A 15,990-nucleotide genomic window follows, 5' to 3' on the forward strand; every position below is an offset into this window, starting at 1 on the left:
CTGATTTATTATAAGCTATTTATCATATCCTGTAAATTAACCCTTTACATTATGAAAACTGGTAAAACAAGAAACTTCTCTCAAAAATTAAAACAGCAAAATAGTAATTCAAATAATTCCAAATGACATAGATGTTTTTCAATTAAAAACAACCGCAAAAAAGACAGCACCATACAGTGCTGAAAGAAAGAAGCAGTCCCTAAAAAAAGTGCCACGATGCAAAAACAAACCTGGAAGACTCTGATGCCATTTGGCAAAAGTTGCTATGGTCTGATGATACCAAAATTGACCTCCAAGCGCTATATTTGGTGAAAAGCAAACACAGCACACCACCCAAAACACACCATACTGTGAAGCATGGTGGTGGCAGCATTATGTTGTGGAGGTGTTTCTCTTCAGCGGGGACTGGGCGATTGGTCAGAATTGAAGGGAAAATGGATTCTACCAAGTACATCCAAATTCTTGAGGAGAACTTGCATCACTCTGCTAGACAGCTGAAGATGGGCAGGTCATTCACATGGGCAGGTCAAAGCAGCTTCACAGTGGTGACAGGTAAATAATTTTACGATTTGAGGCGGAAGAGCAACCTCTGACCTGTCGCAATGGCGAACACGGAGGCGCAGAGGATAGAGCAAAACAAAACACTGGTCACGAATTAGAAGTCTAAAACGAGAAATTTTAAAGAGAAATATCGGAGGATACTGATGTAAGAGAAGAGGAGCTTGAGTTTGCCCAGCCCTATTTGTTTGAACCGCAAGAAGCATCTTACGCTACTCCTACATCCTGCATCATATATCCTATCAGAGGGTTACTCATTTGGCGTAAACCGACTTGCGCAGTATGCGTACGGTTGACCGCCGGAAGCTAGTTATTTGAATTTTTGAAGTTTTAAATATGGATATTTTTCCACAAAAACCCATTGCTTCGCTTCAAAAGGCCTTTATTAACCCCCTGGAGTCGTATGGATTACTTTTATTAGGGATGAATGCATTTTATTTTTGCTTCAAAATGTGGCCCGCCTTGTCTGGCTATCACCAGACCAAGCTCAATTTAAAATTGAACATTGGTCTGGGGAGTCTGTATGTATTTTCTACTGCACAAGAGGCGTGATCAAAGAGCATTATTCACGCAATTGGATAGCCCTTCAACCAATCAGATCAACGATCCGGGTGACGTACTTTGCAGAGCGACGCGAAAACTCCAGACAGGTTTAGTTTGTATTGGTTTGTAGCATTGATCAGCGGTTTGCAGAAGCAGCAATGGCATCGAGCGATTTTTGCAGGTTGTGCAAAAAAACATGAAAGTGAGTGGTATTTACACCCAGTCGAGCGATTTGTTTGCTAAACTAAAGAAGTCATTCAGCATCATCGAGAGGTTAAACGGAATTGGATTGACAGTCGTGCTTGCCGTCGCTTCTCTATCGTCATCGTGTTATACCCGCCAATAGCGAGCAAGGTGGATAAGCCAGTCTGTGATTGGTTCCCGCAAAAGTGTAACAGAAGCATCAGAAATGAATGTACGGGTTTCCAGACTGAGTTGCCGGGTGAAATCAAATCGCCGGCAGATCAGGCTGGGTTTACCCAGTCTATGGCCCGCCCATTCGCAATCATTATAAAGCTTGGAGAAACAAGGATATTTTTTAAATATATCTCTGATTGTGTTCGTCTGAAAGAAGATCATATACAAGTCATGCTTTTTTTGACTACTCGTATAGCTGTTTAAATCACATCTTAAGACCTACCTGTACTCACAGGCATATGATACGTAATTTTTAATGCAAGTGTTGTCATGCTTGTGCTGCTTCACATGGCAACCTGACAAAGCATATTTTACCATTTTGGCTTCGAATAAAGTAATAACTCAATATCAGCATAATGCTGAAATAATCTGAAGGCAGTCATAGTCTTCTTTCCGGAAAGTCCAGAATCTACAAAACTTAGCCCAAGCTGGCATTCAAAGCAGCAAACGACATCTATCACTTTGTTGTTTCACACAGCACAAAGCATGGAATATTTGCCACCCTTAAGAGATGTGTGGAGAGATGATAGGCTAGAATAACAGGGTGTGATGAAAAAAGAAGAGAGAGAGAGAGAGATGAAGAGAGAGTATGAGACCCTTGTGTACAGATGGGATCAGAGCCCATGGTGCGCTGAATAATCAGACTCGTCGCATTTCATGCTTGACCTTTCCATGTGACGGGAGAGGCTAATGTGAGACCCAGATGTGGCAGGGAGTGAGATAGCGCTCTGACCGTCCGCCGACGTTCTGACCGTGCCCTCCATTCCTGCGTCGTGTGCCCTGTGAGACAGCCAATCTCCATGACATTTTCATACTTCACCAAGAGGTTGCGCAATTTGGTAATGATAGTATCAGTTAGTGGCCATGGGACATGCCACTCAAAAGACGTTAACAGAACGTATAGATTTCAAATGCTAAAAACTCAGAAGGTTGTTTGGGTGACGTGATAGAACAATCATGTTTTAAAGAAGGCAAATGTTGGACGTTGATGAATTTTACGAATGTAAAATGCTTGTCTTTTCACGACAACTCAGTTGAGGAACATTTTCATCTTTCTTTCTTTTCCTCTACCGCTCTGGGACAAAGGCACATCAAGTTGGGACAGGTAGCTTCACAGCCTATAACAGGGTGACTCATAAAAAGATGTCACAGAGAGAGGAGAGTGAGAGGGGAAGACAGAGAGCATGAAATTTGGGGAAACTCAATCCCCTCGGCCCTTTCTAAGTGATGGATGTGCTATGATGGGCCGGCGCCTGCCCATAAACATGTCACTTACTCAAAGACAAAAGAAACATCATTTCACTGCCCTTGTCTGGGCATCTTTCACAAGTACACACACATCTCTTCTCTCTCTGTCTGTCTCTCTTTCTCTGCTTCATTCTCTGCTTAACGGCAAATGACAGATGGAGATTGTGCAGATCAAGTAAAGTCATCGAGGATCACAGTAGCTTCTTTACAACTGAAGAGTCATGTCTTCTTTTGACACGTTTTTTTTTTCTTCTCTTTTGTTCCAGTGTATATTCTCAATGTACAGAATATTTTTATGAATTCAGATGTCTCTGTTAAAAGGGACAGATTACTCCAAAATTGCAAGTCTGGAATTATTAACTCATTTCAAATCTGCTTTTAACAAAAATATTAGTGCCACGTGATATATCGGTGCTATATGTTTTCATATGATTTTAGAGATTTTGTATAGGCCAATATTGGATATTTCATTAATTGTACATGCTCTTTTCAGCTGTTTTTACATTTAGATTACCTTTGCTGTCATTTAAAGCTCACTTAAAGTTAATCTTTAAAATATATATATATATAATTTAATAGCACTGCTAAATGTAATCTTTAGCGAGTCTGAAAATGAATATGCGTTTTCCATGTTGTACATTATAATGCTGGCATGTCCAAATTCACTTTAATTTATTTAGAGAAAATAATGCATAATTTTGATATAAGAAATTAATAATTTATCAAGCATAATATGATCTTTTTCAACTTATCCTATTGGTAAGATGTTTTTGATCAGTGCATTCTTCTTTACAGGATATTTATGCAGCTGTTTTAATTACAATTACAGTTCTTAGTCATCAAGTTACATGACAAAAAAAGCACCATAAAAGTATTTTTTTTTTAAAAATAGCTTCATAGCTAAACATTAGCTAAACATTAAACACTACTAAATATCCCACTTAGCATTAAATTCCCACTTAATCTCCCACTTAACATTAAGTTCACTTAACTACTAAATCTCCCCCAACACCCCACCCAACCCCCAGTTGTGTCATTTTTGTGAACTCGAAAGAAAAAGTTCTAAATACTCATAAAAGTTAATTTGATTGAACTAATTTGTATAATTTAAGTTTACCGTACTCAAACCAATTAAAAAGCATTAGGGAAGCTGATGCAAGAGTTGCAATTAAGATGAATATATATATATTATTATTTTTATATATATATATATATATATATATATATATATATATATATATATATATTTTTTTTTTTTTTTTTTTTTTTTTTTTTTTTTCTGCCATTGTTATTGAGTCTAAACCCTCCAAAATCCAATGTACAATGTAGTGAATATACCAAATAATGAGATATAGTAACCTAGTAAGAGAAACAAAACACATACTACACTGAAAAAAATTGTGTAGACAATTTTCACTCATAAATTCTAAGTAGATTTCACAGAGAAACAGCAAGTAATGCAGTGAATTAAATGTGAAATATTGAAAGACTGAAATAGTATTGTCTTGTAAAAAGTACTCTTGTAAAGTATTGTTTTGTAAAAGTATGCTTTGTTTGCTCAACTGTTTTGAGTGTAGATACATACCTAAATTTTTTATGACTCTATTCTATTACTTAGACTCTCTCTCACCCACACCCACACACACACACTTCTTACACAGTTCCTATAGAAACATGCAGCTTTGAGATGTTGCAATCAAGATATCATACCTTTCCAGCCCAGACAACCGGTCTTTGATGACCTTCTCGCTTTTCGTTTCCCCGACACAAGCTCTTTAAACCCCTTGCTTACCTGAGAGAGCTGAACCCCCGCTCCGTCCTGCGTGATGGCGATCGATAGCCGAGCCGGGTGAAGTGCTGGGTCCTTTGGAGCCACTGAACCCCAGCTTGAAGGGTTAAAGGAGAGAACCACAGATGAGGAAAGCAAGGGCAGCCCACACTGATCCCGAATCCCCGATGAGGAGAAGAGGGCCTTGGACGCACTACAAAGACTCAGCATCCAAGGCCATCCTTAGTGTCTCCAGCCTCCTTCTTGAAATACGTTTGGTGGAAGAAGAGAGAAACATATCAAAACCACACAGAAGACAGATTGAGTGGGAGAGAAATAGAACAATGATGCTTTAGAAGGTTTAGAAGATGCTTTTTAAAAGCATCTGTGAAGAACAGAAAGGATGGGAAATGTTTCAGAGGGCTGAGAGGGAAAGTTGAATTAGCATTCTGCCATCTTTAATCGGCGAGGAAGCCGTTGAGGTTATGCGGGTGAAATTAAAAGCAGAGCCTACATTCCTGTTTGAAGGTCTTAGAAGGCAAGCTCATACAGCTGAAAGAGTCAAAACTCAAGATCCGCAAGTTAAAAGCAAGCTTTTATTTTCTTTATAGCTCTTTTCTTTTAAGAAACTAGACACTTTAAAGCAGAAGTCTGCATGTTGCAGCTCTATTTCATAGGTTTGACAGCTGTTTATTATCCAACACCTTTGAGTACATTACGAAATCCTACTAGACCGGCACCGAAACAACTCAGACCTGTGAGACTCATATTAGGATCACCCATCCCACAGCAATAAGGCTGCACTGTTGAATTATGGGCCTACAGGGCTTGCTAATTTTTTTGGGGGGGTTGTGTTATATGTGGTCGGGACCGCGGTCTTCTGACATTTTGGGTCGCATGTGGGTGTTTTGGAAAGGCCCAGTGGCCATGAGCCATGTGTGGTTAAGCCTGGGCTTGTGGAAAAGCTGAATCAGAAAGAAGAGGGGAAGAAAGCTCTCCGCTGATGGATTCGAAAAGCCGCTGTTATTGCACGCTAGCCTGCAGATTTCCACGTAAAACAATGGCTATCATTAAGAGGTCACACACAGCTGTAAATAAAACAAGAAGAAAGTGGAGTGGATGAACCGAAAGATGTTTGCTTGCTGCTGGAGTCCATTAGTCTTATAAAAAATGGAGACTTGCATTGTGGGTCAGTGCTGGAGTCTGAAAGACAATGGAAGATTAGAAATATTCTGTACAAATACACTCAAGTCCCAGCACGCAATCCTGCGGCCAGTAAAACCTCATTGAACCCTACAGAACTGAACAGTTGCTATGGCACAGACAGTTGACGTCATCTCAGATTGGCAGACGTTGTTTTATAATCATATTGGGTACAAATTGCACAAATAACACAAAGTGTATGATTCAGCATCACTACCTGAGGAGAGAAAAATTTAATACTTTCTGGACAACGGATCAAATTGTTCCACCCAAAAATGACAGATTTGGATTCAGCTCATTCAGCTCAGCACATTTTGAGAGTCCAATCAAATCCAGGCAATTTTCAGTCTTTTCACAGTCTTTTGATCATTATGAGCGATCAGACAGATTCATGGGAACAGGCAACTTTTTGCTAAATGACGAGCCTACTTTAGCGACGGAGGATCAGAACAATAATAGAGCGTTTGCAGCGGTAAAGCGATTAAGCAACTGGAAGTTAGTTTCTGTGCTGTTGATTGCTAATAGACATTTCTATGCAAGTCAGATCACTGTCTGCAAAAGAGAAGTCTAAAACTCAAATTTACATAAAGCATTTGGCAACATTTGATATCTGATCATTTTAATTACATAAATGGTGTCCAAATAACACAAAAATGATCATTAAAATGCCTTTAATTCTTAACATAATGCTACTTTATAAAAAATATCTGATATTAAAATCTATACTGTTTATACTGTTTTGTATAAATTAATAAAAAACAAAATCAATCGCATACAAATGAGTTTAGGCATAACAACATTATAAGCTATAAAAAAAAAAAGGATATTCATTTTGAGAAATACACATGAACAATTAATTATACAATATCAGCCGATACTGATAAATTGAAACAACAGCAACACCTATAATATCTGCTGATAATTGATATGGTACCATCATCAAGCATCCCAATAAATAACACATTTATGTTAAGTTCATAAAACAAAATTTATGTCCCAAGACAACTGGTTACATTTTATTTTATGGTGTCCTTGTTAAAGTGTAATTGTACATTTAAGTACTATTAAATAACAAAATATACTTGTGTTATTACTATAGTAAGTACATGTAATGTGTAACATGTGACATATACACTGTAAAATAAAAGTGTTACCAAACAACTCATACCATATAGACAACAATTACTGAACACGTTTGATAAGTTACTTGAACAAGACGATGGGCCCTATTTTAACGATCTAAGTGCATGGTCTAAAGCGCACGACACATGTGCATTTAGGGCGTGTCCGAATCCACTTTTGCTTGTTTCGGGACGGAAAAAAGGTTGGCGTGCCCGGCGCATGGTCTAAAAGGGTTGTGCCTATTCTCTTAATGAGTCATGGGTGTGTTTTGGGTGTAACGTGCAATAAATCAATCAGAATCTCATCTCCCATTCCCTTTAAAAGCCAGTTGCACTCAGGCCATGGTGGATTCGCTATTTACATGGTGGAATTTGCAAGCAGAAAAACTCAACACTTCTCTAGTGAGGAAATGGACCTTCTACGGAACAAGCCAGCTTCCACCAAAGCATTTTTATCTTTATTCACACAATAATAATCTTTTACATTGTAATCCTTTTATTTTTAATATTTGGCATGCTATTTAATATGCGGAGTGTACGCACATAGTGCAGCCGCATATAGGCACATATTACTCTTTAAATAACAAAACAAATATCGCGGCATTGACTTTAGACCAGGTTTCATTTGGTCAATGGCGCAGTCTATTTCAGTTGCCTCAAAATAGTAATGCGCCTGAACACACTTTGTTTTCAGACCAGCACGCACATGGGCGCACAAATGGGCGCAAATGCATTTGCTATTTAAACAACGTGGCTCAGGACGTGAAAATGAGAACTGTGTCGGGCTGAAACTAGCAAAAAAACACTTGCGTCGCACCTGGCGCCGCATTGCGCTGGGTGTATGATAGGGCCCTAAGACTTGAGGAAGTGAAAGTAGACTTAAAAGACTTGACTCAAACTCCTCTACGGGGACTTGTGAACATGTCTTGTCTACAGTCTCACTGAGCAGTCGCTAATCATTTGCTGCAGATTGCTGTCAATATGTAAGCCATTTAAGATTATTGAAAATCACTTGACAATCACCTCCATTGTGCTTTCTACCATTCATCTTTTTCTAGACATTTAATAAAACAATCACTGAACTGTACTGCACTGCATATATTATGCCACCATTTCTCAACCCAAAATTCATTGGCCAAGAATGTTGACTAAATTCAGTACATTGATCCACTTTCAAGTCAACTGTGACCTGTGCTCTTTTGGTAATGGATCTCTGCAGTTTTAATTGAATAAACTGGATAATGACAAGTTGCTGGAGTTCAAACTCAGAAAGATCACAAACTTTATATGGCTTTGTTTAAGGGCTGTATAAACATATTTTTAGAGTAATGCAAATCAGACTTGCACAATGTGATTTATACTGTGACTTGCCTGTGCAAGATAAATGCTTTGACTTGGAAATTTTTAAACATTTGGAAAGATTATGAAAGCATTCCAGGTGGGCCTGTATGATTTGTCCTTTGACAGTAACTAGCTGAACTAAAAGCACAGGAAAATTCCTGCTTTGCTAAGCTCTGGTAGAAAATGAAAGCAAACAGATGGAGTAGATGTAAACTCAAAGATGTGGACTCTACACAATGACCTAAGACTCTAGCCTGCTTTGTATTCACCTCATAAAGCACTCTACAAAAATTTAGAGCTGAAGTCATATACTTGCTTAACAAATGTATTATTTTATTATTAAGTTTATTTTTTGTAGTGTATAATGTTTTGCGAATATACAGTACAGTCCAAAAGTTTGGAACCACTAAGATTTTTAATGTTTTTAAAAGAAGTTTCGTCTGCTCACCAAGGCTACATTTATTTAATTAAAAATACAGTAAAAAAAACAGTAATATTGTGAAATATTATTACAATTTTAAATAACTGTTTTCTATTTGAATATATTTCACAAAGTAATTTAAAGCTGAATTTTCAGCATCATTACTCCAGTCTTCAGTGTCACATGATCCTTCAGAAATCATTCTAATATGCTGATCTGCTGCTCAAGAAACATTTAATGTGTACAATTGTACAAAATATTTGTGTACAATATTTTTTTTCAGGATTATTTGATGAATAGAAAGTTCAAAAGAACAGTGTTTATCTGAAATCTAATCTTTTGTAACATTATAAATGTCTTTACTGCCACTTTTGATTGATTTAATGCATCCTTGCTGAATAAAAGTATTCATTTCTTTAATTTCTTTTCAAAAAATAAAAATAAAACTTCTTACTGACCCCAAACTTTTGAACGGTAGTGTATAATGCTACAGAAGCTTTGTATTTCAGATAAATGCTGTTCTTTTGAACTTTCTATTCATCAAGGAATCCTGAAAAAAAAGTACACAACTGTTTTCAACATTGAAAATAATCATAAATGTTTATTGAGCAGCAAATCAGCATATTAGAATGATTTCTGAAGGATCATGTGACACTGAAGACTGGAGTAACGATGCTGAAAATTCAGCTTTGCATCACAGGAATAAATTACTTTGTCAAATATATTCAAATAGTACACAGTTATTTTAAATTGTAATAATATTTCACAATATTACTGTTTTTTACTGTATTTTTAATTAAATAAATGTAGCCTTGGTGAGCAGACGAAACTTCTTTTAAAAACATTAAAAATCTTAGTGGTTCCAAACTTTTGGACTGTACTATATATATATATATATATATATATATATATATATATATATATATAAATGTATTCAGACACCTTGAACATTTCATTCATTATTACAGTTTAATGGTAATAAAACATGACAAAATCTCAGAGTTAAACTGTGTCAGAAAAAAAATCTGTGTGATGAGTTGGGCAATCTTAATTTTGTCAGATAACACTTAAGTAAAACATAGCAACATGTCCTCCAACATATTTCGGGTTTCGTGTAGCTCAATTGGCAGAGCATTTCAATATACTATATGCAATCACGTGATCATACGATCGTGGGTTCGACCCCAGGGAACGCATGTGTTCATAAAGTGTATATGCACAATAAATCACTAAGGGTAGGTTTAGGGATGGGTGGATGTAGTCGTTAATAAAAAAGAGCTTTGCTAAATGGAAATAGGACAAATGGCGGGTAAGGGACCATGTAAAAAGTCCACACATTGCATTTAAATGAACACACATTTTGATTGGTAAAGACAGTCATGCGTCATTTCATGACGACAGACGTAACACGACACTGTCATTATTTTTACGCCAGCTAGAGTGTGCATGACTTTAAAACATAAATATAGGTTGTAACAAGGTGCTTGAAAAAACGACCTATAGGGTAATTTTTTTTAGAGTAGAAAAGTCTCAAACATAGGTCAAAGTGTCTGAATAATTTTTAATCATAACACACATGCTGAGTTGGACATAGAATATAAAAGAAATGTAATGAAATTGGGATTTACATGATAAAAAAAAAAAGATACTGTGTCCCATTCATGCTGTAAGGGAACATCATTATCCAGGATGTGATATTGCCCCTATATTTTCACACACTGCAAATGCAGATTTTTCCATTAATATTTAGCAATATCCATTCATTCACCTAACATGGAGCTTGCCGTTTCTGTACTATTATTATGAATTCTGTGTTAGATTAAACTAGTGTTTCCAGTAATTACATTTCTCCAAATATGGGTCTCAGGCATCGTCTGAATGAGTGGGTAAATTCATGAACAGTCAGAGCGGCTGCAGGTATGTGTTTATTTACTTTCTCTGATGTTACATGACCTCAGCTTCCTATTGTTTAAATTTGAAGAGATTATTTATTTAAGTAGGAAGGCCAACTGCTTCATTTCATGGCCTTCACACAATGTGGAGTGACTGATGTAAATTGCAGAGTTTACCGAAGGACAGACTTTACATACTGGTGGAGGTGCTTGTGTGTCCAGATTTCTGGCCTGATGTATATTCATGAAAAGTGAGGGAATTTGTTGGTTTGAGATAAGCACATGCCAGACTGATCTATTCACGAATTACAAACCGTAACAGTCATTTCACGGACAAATTCAACATGCTTTACACAAAACCCAGACACAATTTTTTACCCAAGTACTTATCTCTAAAAACTGTCCCAAAAGCTCACAGCTAAAATATGTCGACCCATTTGACTAAACTGGTGACAGTCCACAAAGCAGAGACTGGGAAACCAATGTAAACATTTTCGTCCCGTTACTGAATCAGTCAAGTTATTTCACAGGGCACTTAGGGTTTGGAGGACCCTTGTGACATGTGAAAGAAGAAACAAATAGTACAGTAGCTCAAAATAAAACTTACAGCCACCCTATTTCTCTCACTTTTTTCCCCTTTTTTAAAAAAAAAAAAAAAAAAACTTTTCTTTTAAACTAATTTATTTCACATTTATAGTAAGTTATTTTCAAAGTACATTATTCCCATTACTATTTTGGTTTGTGTTAAGGATTGAATTGCGCTCTGGCATTAATGGTTTATTTTAAAACCACATAATAATGTGCCCAACAGCTTTATAAAAAGAACAGGAATGTTTCTTTTATTATGCTAGAGCAGCACAAAGGTCTGCTGAGATAGTTGCATGAGATTTTGAATATACACTGAGAGAACCAGAGCCAAAATCACATCCACTTCTTGTTAAAATGAGTAGAAACTGTGATTTTACACATGAACATGAATCTGTAACCTGTGCCTGTTTTCTTATCTTCAAAAAGACACATTACTTTCACTCTTTTGTGTTCAGAATTGCTTTTTCCACAAAAGAGGTAGCTTATCCCACCTATTAATTCCTTATTAAACCTCAGCAATTTCTGGGAGAAAGCACCACGCATCCAAATTGACTTCAAGCCAAGAAAACATACAATGGTTCTTAGTAGGCTACCCTAATGAACACAACACAGAGAATTTGCATTTAAGCCAAAATACTTGGTGAGAAAATGATTAACAATAATAATTGTAGTTACTCGGTTTAGTGTATTACATACTTTGTCACAGACTACATTAGTGCCCTTTTTGTAATTAATTAATATTAAGTCTTTCAAATATAATTATGTTGTGATACAACAGTTATTGTTGTTGCTATTTTGATTAAATATATTAATGGGACAATTAATGAAGAGTAACAGAGTGTTTCCTCTATTACACCTTCCTGGTTTTATATACACTGATCAGGCATAACTTTATTCTCTTCACCTGTCAGTGGTCATAAACACTGATTATCTCTTCATCACGGCACCTGTTAGTGGATATTTTAGGCAGTAAGTGAACATTTTGTCCTTAAAATTTATGTGTTAGAAGCAGGAAAAATGGGCAAGCGTAAAGATTTGAGCGAATTTGACAAGGGCAAAATTGTGATGGCTAGACGACTGGGTCAGAGCATCTCCAAAACTGCAGCTCTTGTGGGGTGTTCCTGGTCTGCAGTGGTCAGTATCTATCAAAAGTGGTCCAAGGAAGGAACAGTGGGGAACCGGCGACAGGGTCAAGGGCGGCCAAGGCTCACTGATGCATGTGGGCAGTGAAGGCTGGCCCATGTGGTTCGCTTCAACAGACGAGCTACTGTAGCTCAAATTGCTCAAGAAGTTAATGCTGGTTCTGATAGAACGGTGTCAGAATACACAGTGCGTCGCAGTTTGTTGCTGAATAGCCGCAGACCAGTCAGGGAGCCCATGCTGACCCCTGTCCAACGCCAAAAGCACCAACAGTGGGCACGTGAGCATCAGAACTGGACCACGGAGCGATGGAAGAAGGTGGCCTGGTCTGATGAATCACATTTTCTTTTACATCACGTGGATGTCGGCACTTATCTGGAGAACACATGGCACCAGGATGCACTATGGGAAAAAGGCAAGCCGGTGGAGGCAGTGTGATGATTTTGTTCTGCTGGGAAACCTTGGGTCCTGCCATCCATGTGGATGTTACTTTGACACGTACCACCTACCTAAGCATTGTTGCAGACCATGTACACCCTTTCATGGAAACGGTATTCCCTGATGGCTGTGGCCTCTTTCAGCAGGATAATGCTCCCTGCTACAAAGCAAAAATGGTTCAGGAATGGTTTGAGAAGCACAACAATGAGTTTGAGGTGTTGACTTAGCCTCCATGTTCCCCAGATCACAATCCAATTGAGCATCTGTGGGATGTGCTGAACAAATAAGTCCGATCCATGAAGGCCTCACCTCGCAACTTACAGGACTTAAAGGATCTGCTGCTAACATCTTGGTGCCAGAAACCACAGCACACCTTCAGGGGTCTAGTGGAGTCCATGCCTTGACGGGTCAGGGCTGTTTTGGCAGCAAAACGGTGACCAACACAATATTAGGAAAGTGGTCATAATGTTATGCCTGATCAGTGTATATACACTGATCAGGCATACTTAGTTTTTTCAACCCAAAATTAGGTCAAATATGACAAACCTAACCAGTGGGTTAACATTTTTATTAGAAAATTAAACCATTGTTTGGTTTTGTTCATTTTTGACCCTAATTTGGGTTTGAATTTATATGTATATTACAAATTCTGTTTAAAATAATAGATCATCAAAATATATCATACATAAACAATACTTTCTAAAGTCTGGTTCACCAAGGGAAAAATATACTTAGGTCAGGTATAGTGGCAGTACTTTAGAAGACACTATTCATATTCTGCTGCATAGTGCTTTAGAAAGCAAATCTCTCCCTTGACACATTCACACAAGTCACAATACACACTGCATTTGACAGTTAATAATCTAGCATTTCGAGTTGGTGTCAAAATACCTGCTCAGTATACAGAGCACAATGCTGAGTAAAGCCTATGCTATTACGAACCAATCGGATTGCAAGAACTCTTCATTAAACCGCATTCTGCCCCGCCATTGTGTAATGACATATCGATGAGTGTATTCAGTGCATGGCGGATCCGTCACTAAACGCTTCTCTTGGTCTCTATTCTAGCCTTCTAGCAAAGATTCTGAACTGTCACTTCATCCAGTGCAACAATCCACTACTACCAGTGCATTAAAAGACAGTGGCAGGGCATCCAATAATAGTCATTATCATAAGGATGAAGTCCAGATTAATATTTGATGGTTTATAAATGGATCAACAACTTTTCATTCCACCAACTTTCATCTGATTTGGAAATGTATCTAAATTATTAATTTTGGTCCTTGAGTATTTTTTTTTTTAGATAAAAAGACACTAAGGAAATGAAAGAAGTACTTTGTCTCAAAGCACTTTGCCAGACTGTAAACTTTGCATCAGTAAAACCTAAATCCACTTAAATTGAAGTTTTAAATGAAGTCAGTCCAGCCTAATTCTTTGAAATAATTAAAAAGAGACTGAGATAAGAACGGTGAGAGCAGAGAAACACGGACAGCCTCACTTGAGTTCTGTCTCAGTCTGAAAGGCAAAAGGTTATAAATGACATGTTCACTCCTAGACAGACTGATGCCTTCAGTGCCAGTGTTTATATGGAACCAATATAATTTGACTTCTAGTTATCATCACTGCAAAGGCACAGCTTCATTGTCGCAGTCTCCAAATATGTCTGCCAGTTCAGAAATGCCATCTCCTGTGTCCAAAGGAACAGTGTTCATTAATTCACCTGACAGAAGCGCCTGTGCTAGCCTTCACTAACCTGTCTATTATCACGTTTTGGGCATGGGGTTCAAAACAACACTAATGGCCTGTGGGATACTGCTGAGAGATGTGGGTTGTAGGTATCACTTACACACAAACACACTCCACTGTCCTTCAGACTTCTGCATGCTTTGCCGATTGAAATGCTGCCATGATAGCACCCCTGGGGGCCACCCTGGGGTCAAGAGAGGTCATGTTAGGGCCTTTGAAGGAAAGCCTGTTCAGTCAACAAATCAGGATCCCAAAACATACCTCACACAATGATGTCAGCATGAGCTTCCTGCGCTGAGAGGGTCAAAAGCAGTATTGGGTCATAAGTGGGCCGGTACTCACTGGTACAGAATAACAGTAATTCTGTGTTATTTCGCTCAGAATACTGGGAATTATTCTTGTGTACTCTCAGACAAAGACTGCTAGTTTCAGAAGTCAAAGTTTTGATCAGTATTACATTTAGTGCATATTTAGTGCAACTTTTTATTTAGATATAAAGGGCAAATGACTTTGTGACTGACATGTTAAACCACCAATTACATTTAAAGGCGGGTAATAAATCAGACATCAAAAGTGATAGTATGAGAAATATGCTAGGATAAAATTGAATATATTTACAAAATTGTTTGTCAAACGGACCACCATTTCCTATATGCTTATATAAATTAAATGTATACATAATTGATTATTTATGCATTATGCATTCTAAATTAGTTCAGAACAATTTAAATTGTCAATCCAAATTTTGAAAAAAAAAAAAAAAAAAGAAGCTTGAAGTTTTGAAAAATTTAAAGAAAATTATTTAATAATATTAATATTATTTTATTATTATAACTTAATTTTTAGTTGAATGGGGCCCATCAACTGTTTGTTTACAGACATTATTCAAAATATATTATTTTGTGTTCAGCAGAAGAAAGAAATTTATACAGGTTTGGAACAATTTGAGGGTGAGTAAATAATGAAAGAATTTTCATTTTTGCGTGAACTATCCCTTTAAAGGCACAGTATATAAGTTTCACTGCTAGAAGTCGCTTTTTCAAAACAATAAAGGCGTAGCTTGATGACGCCATTAATGAGCGTGGAATCATGGGAGTTGTCATCTTCACATACACAGCCAATGGAAAGTAAACCGACAGGAAATCAATCAGACAGAAATCGTGTTTATGGATGAGCTAATGTATTAAAGTTTTATTACCCTTACTGTGTTATGAAGCAGGGCAGGGCCAAGAACATTTTACATTGCGGTTTTATTATGCTTTTATGCCGCAGTTGCTCCTTTCGGTTTATTGTTTATGCATGTTTTACGATTCAAGTTACATTTATACGGAAGAGGATTAGGGCCAAGCAATAAAAAAAAAATAAAACCATCTCGAGATCAAAGTTGTTCAATTTCGAGAAAAATCTCGTTAAATTTCGAGAAAAAAGTCGAAATAAAATGTTGAGAATAAACTCATTAAATTACGAGAAAAAAATCATTCAATTTCGAGAAAAAGGTCGAGATAAAATGTTGAGAATAAAGTCGTTAAATTACGAGAAAAAAGTCGTTAAATTACGAGAACAAAT

This window comes from Megalobrama amblycephala, linkage group LG11 (assembly GCF_018812025.1).
Source record: "Megalobrama amblycephala isolate DHTTF-2021 linkage group LG11, ASM1881202v1, whole genome shotgun sequence".
NCBI classification, from domain to species: Eukaryota; Metazoa; Chordata; class Actinopteri; order Cypriniformes; family Xenocyprididae; genus Megalobrama; species Megalobrama amblycephala.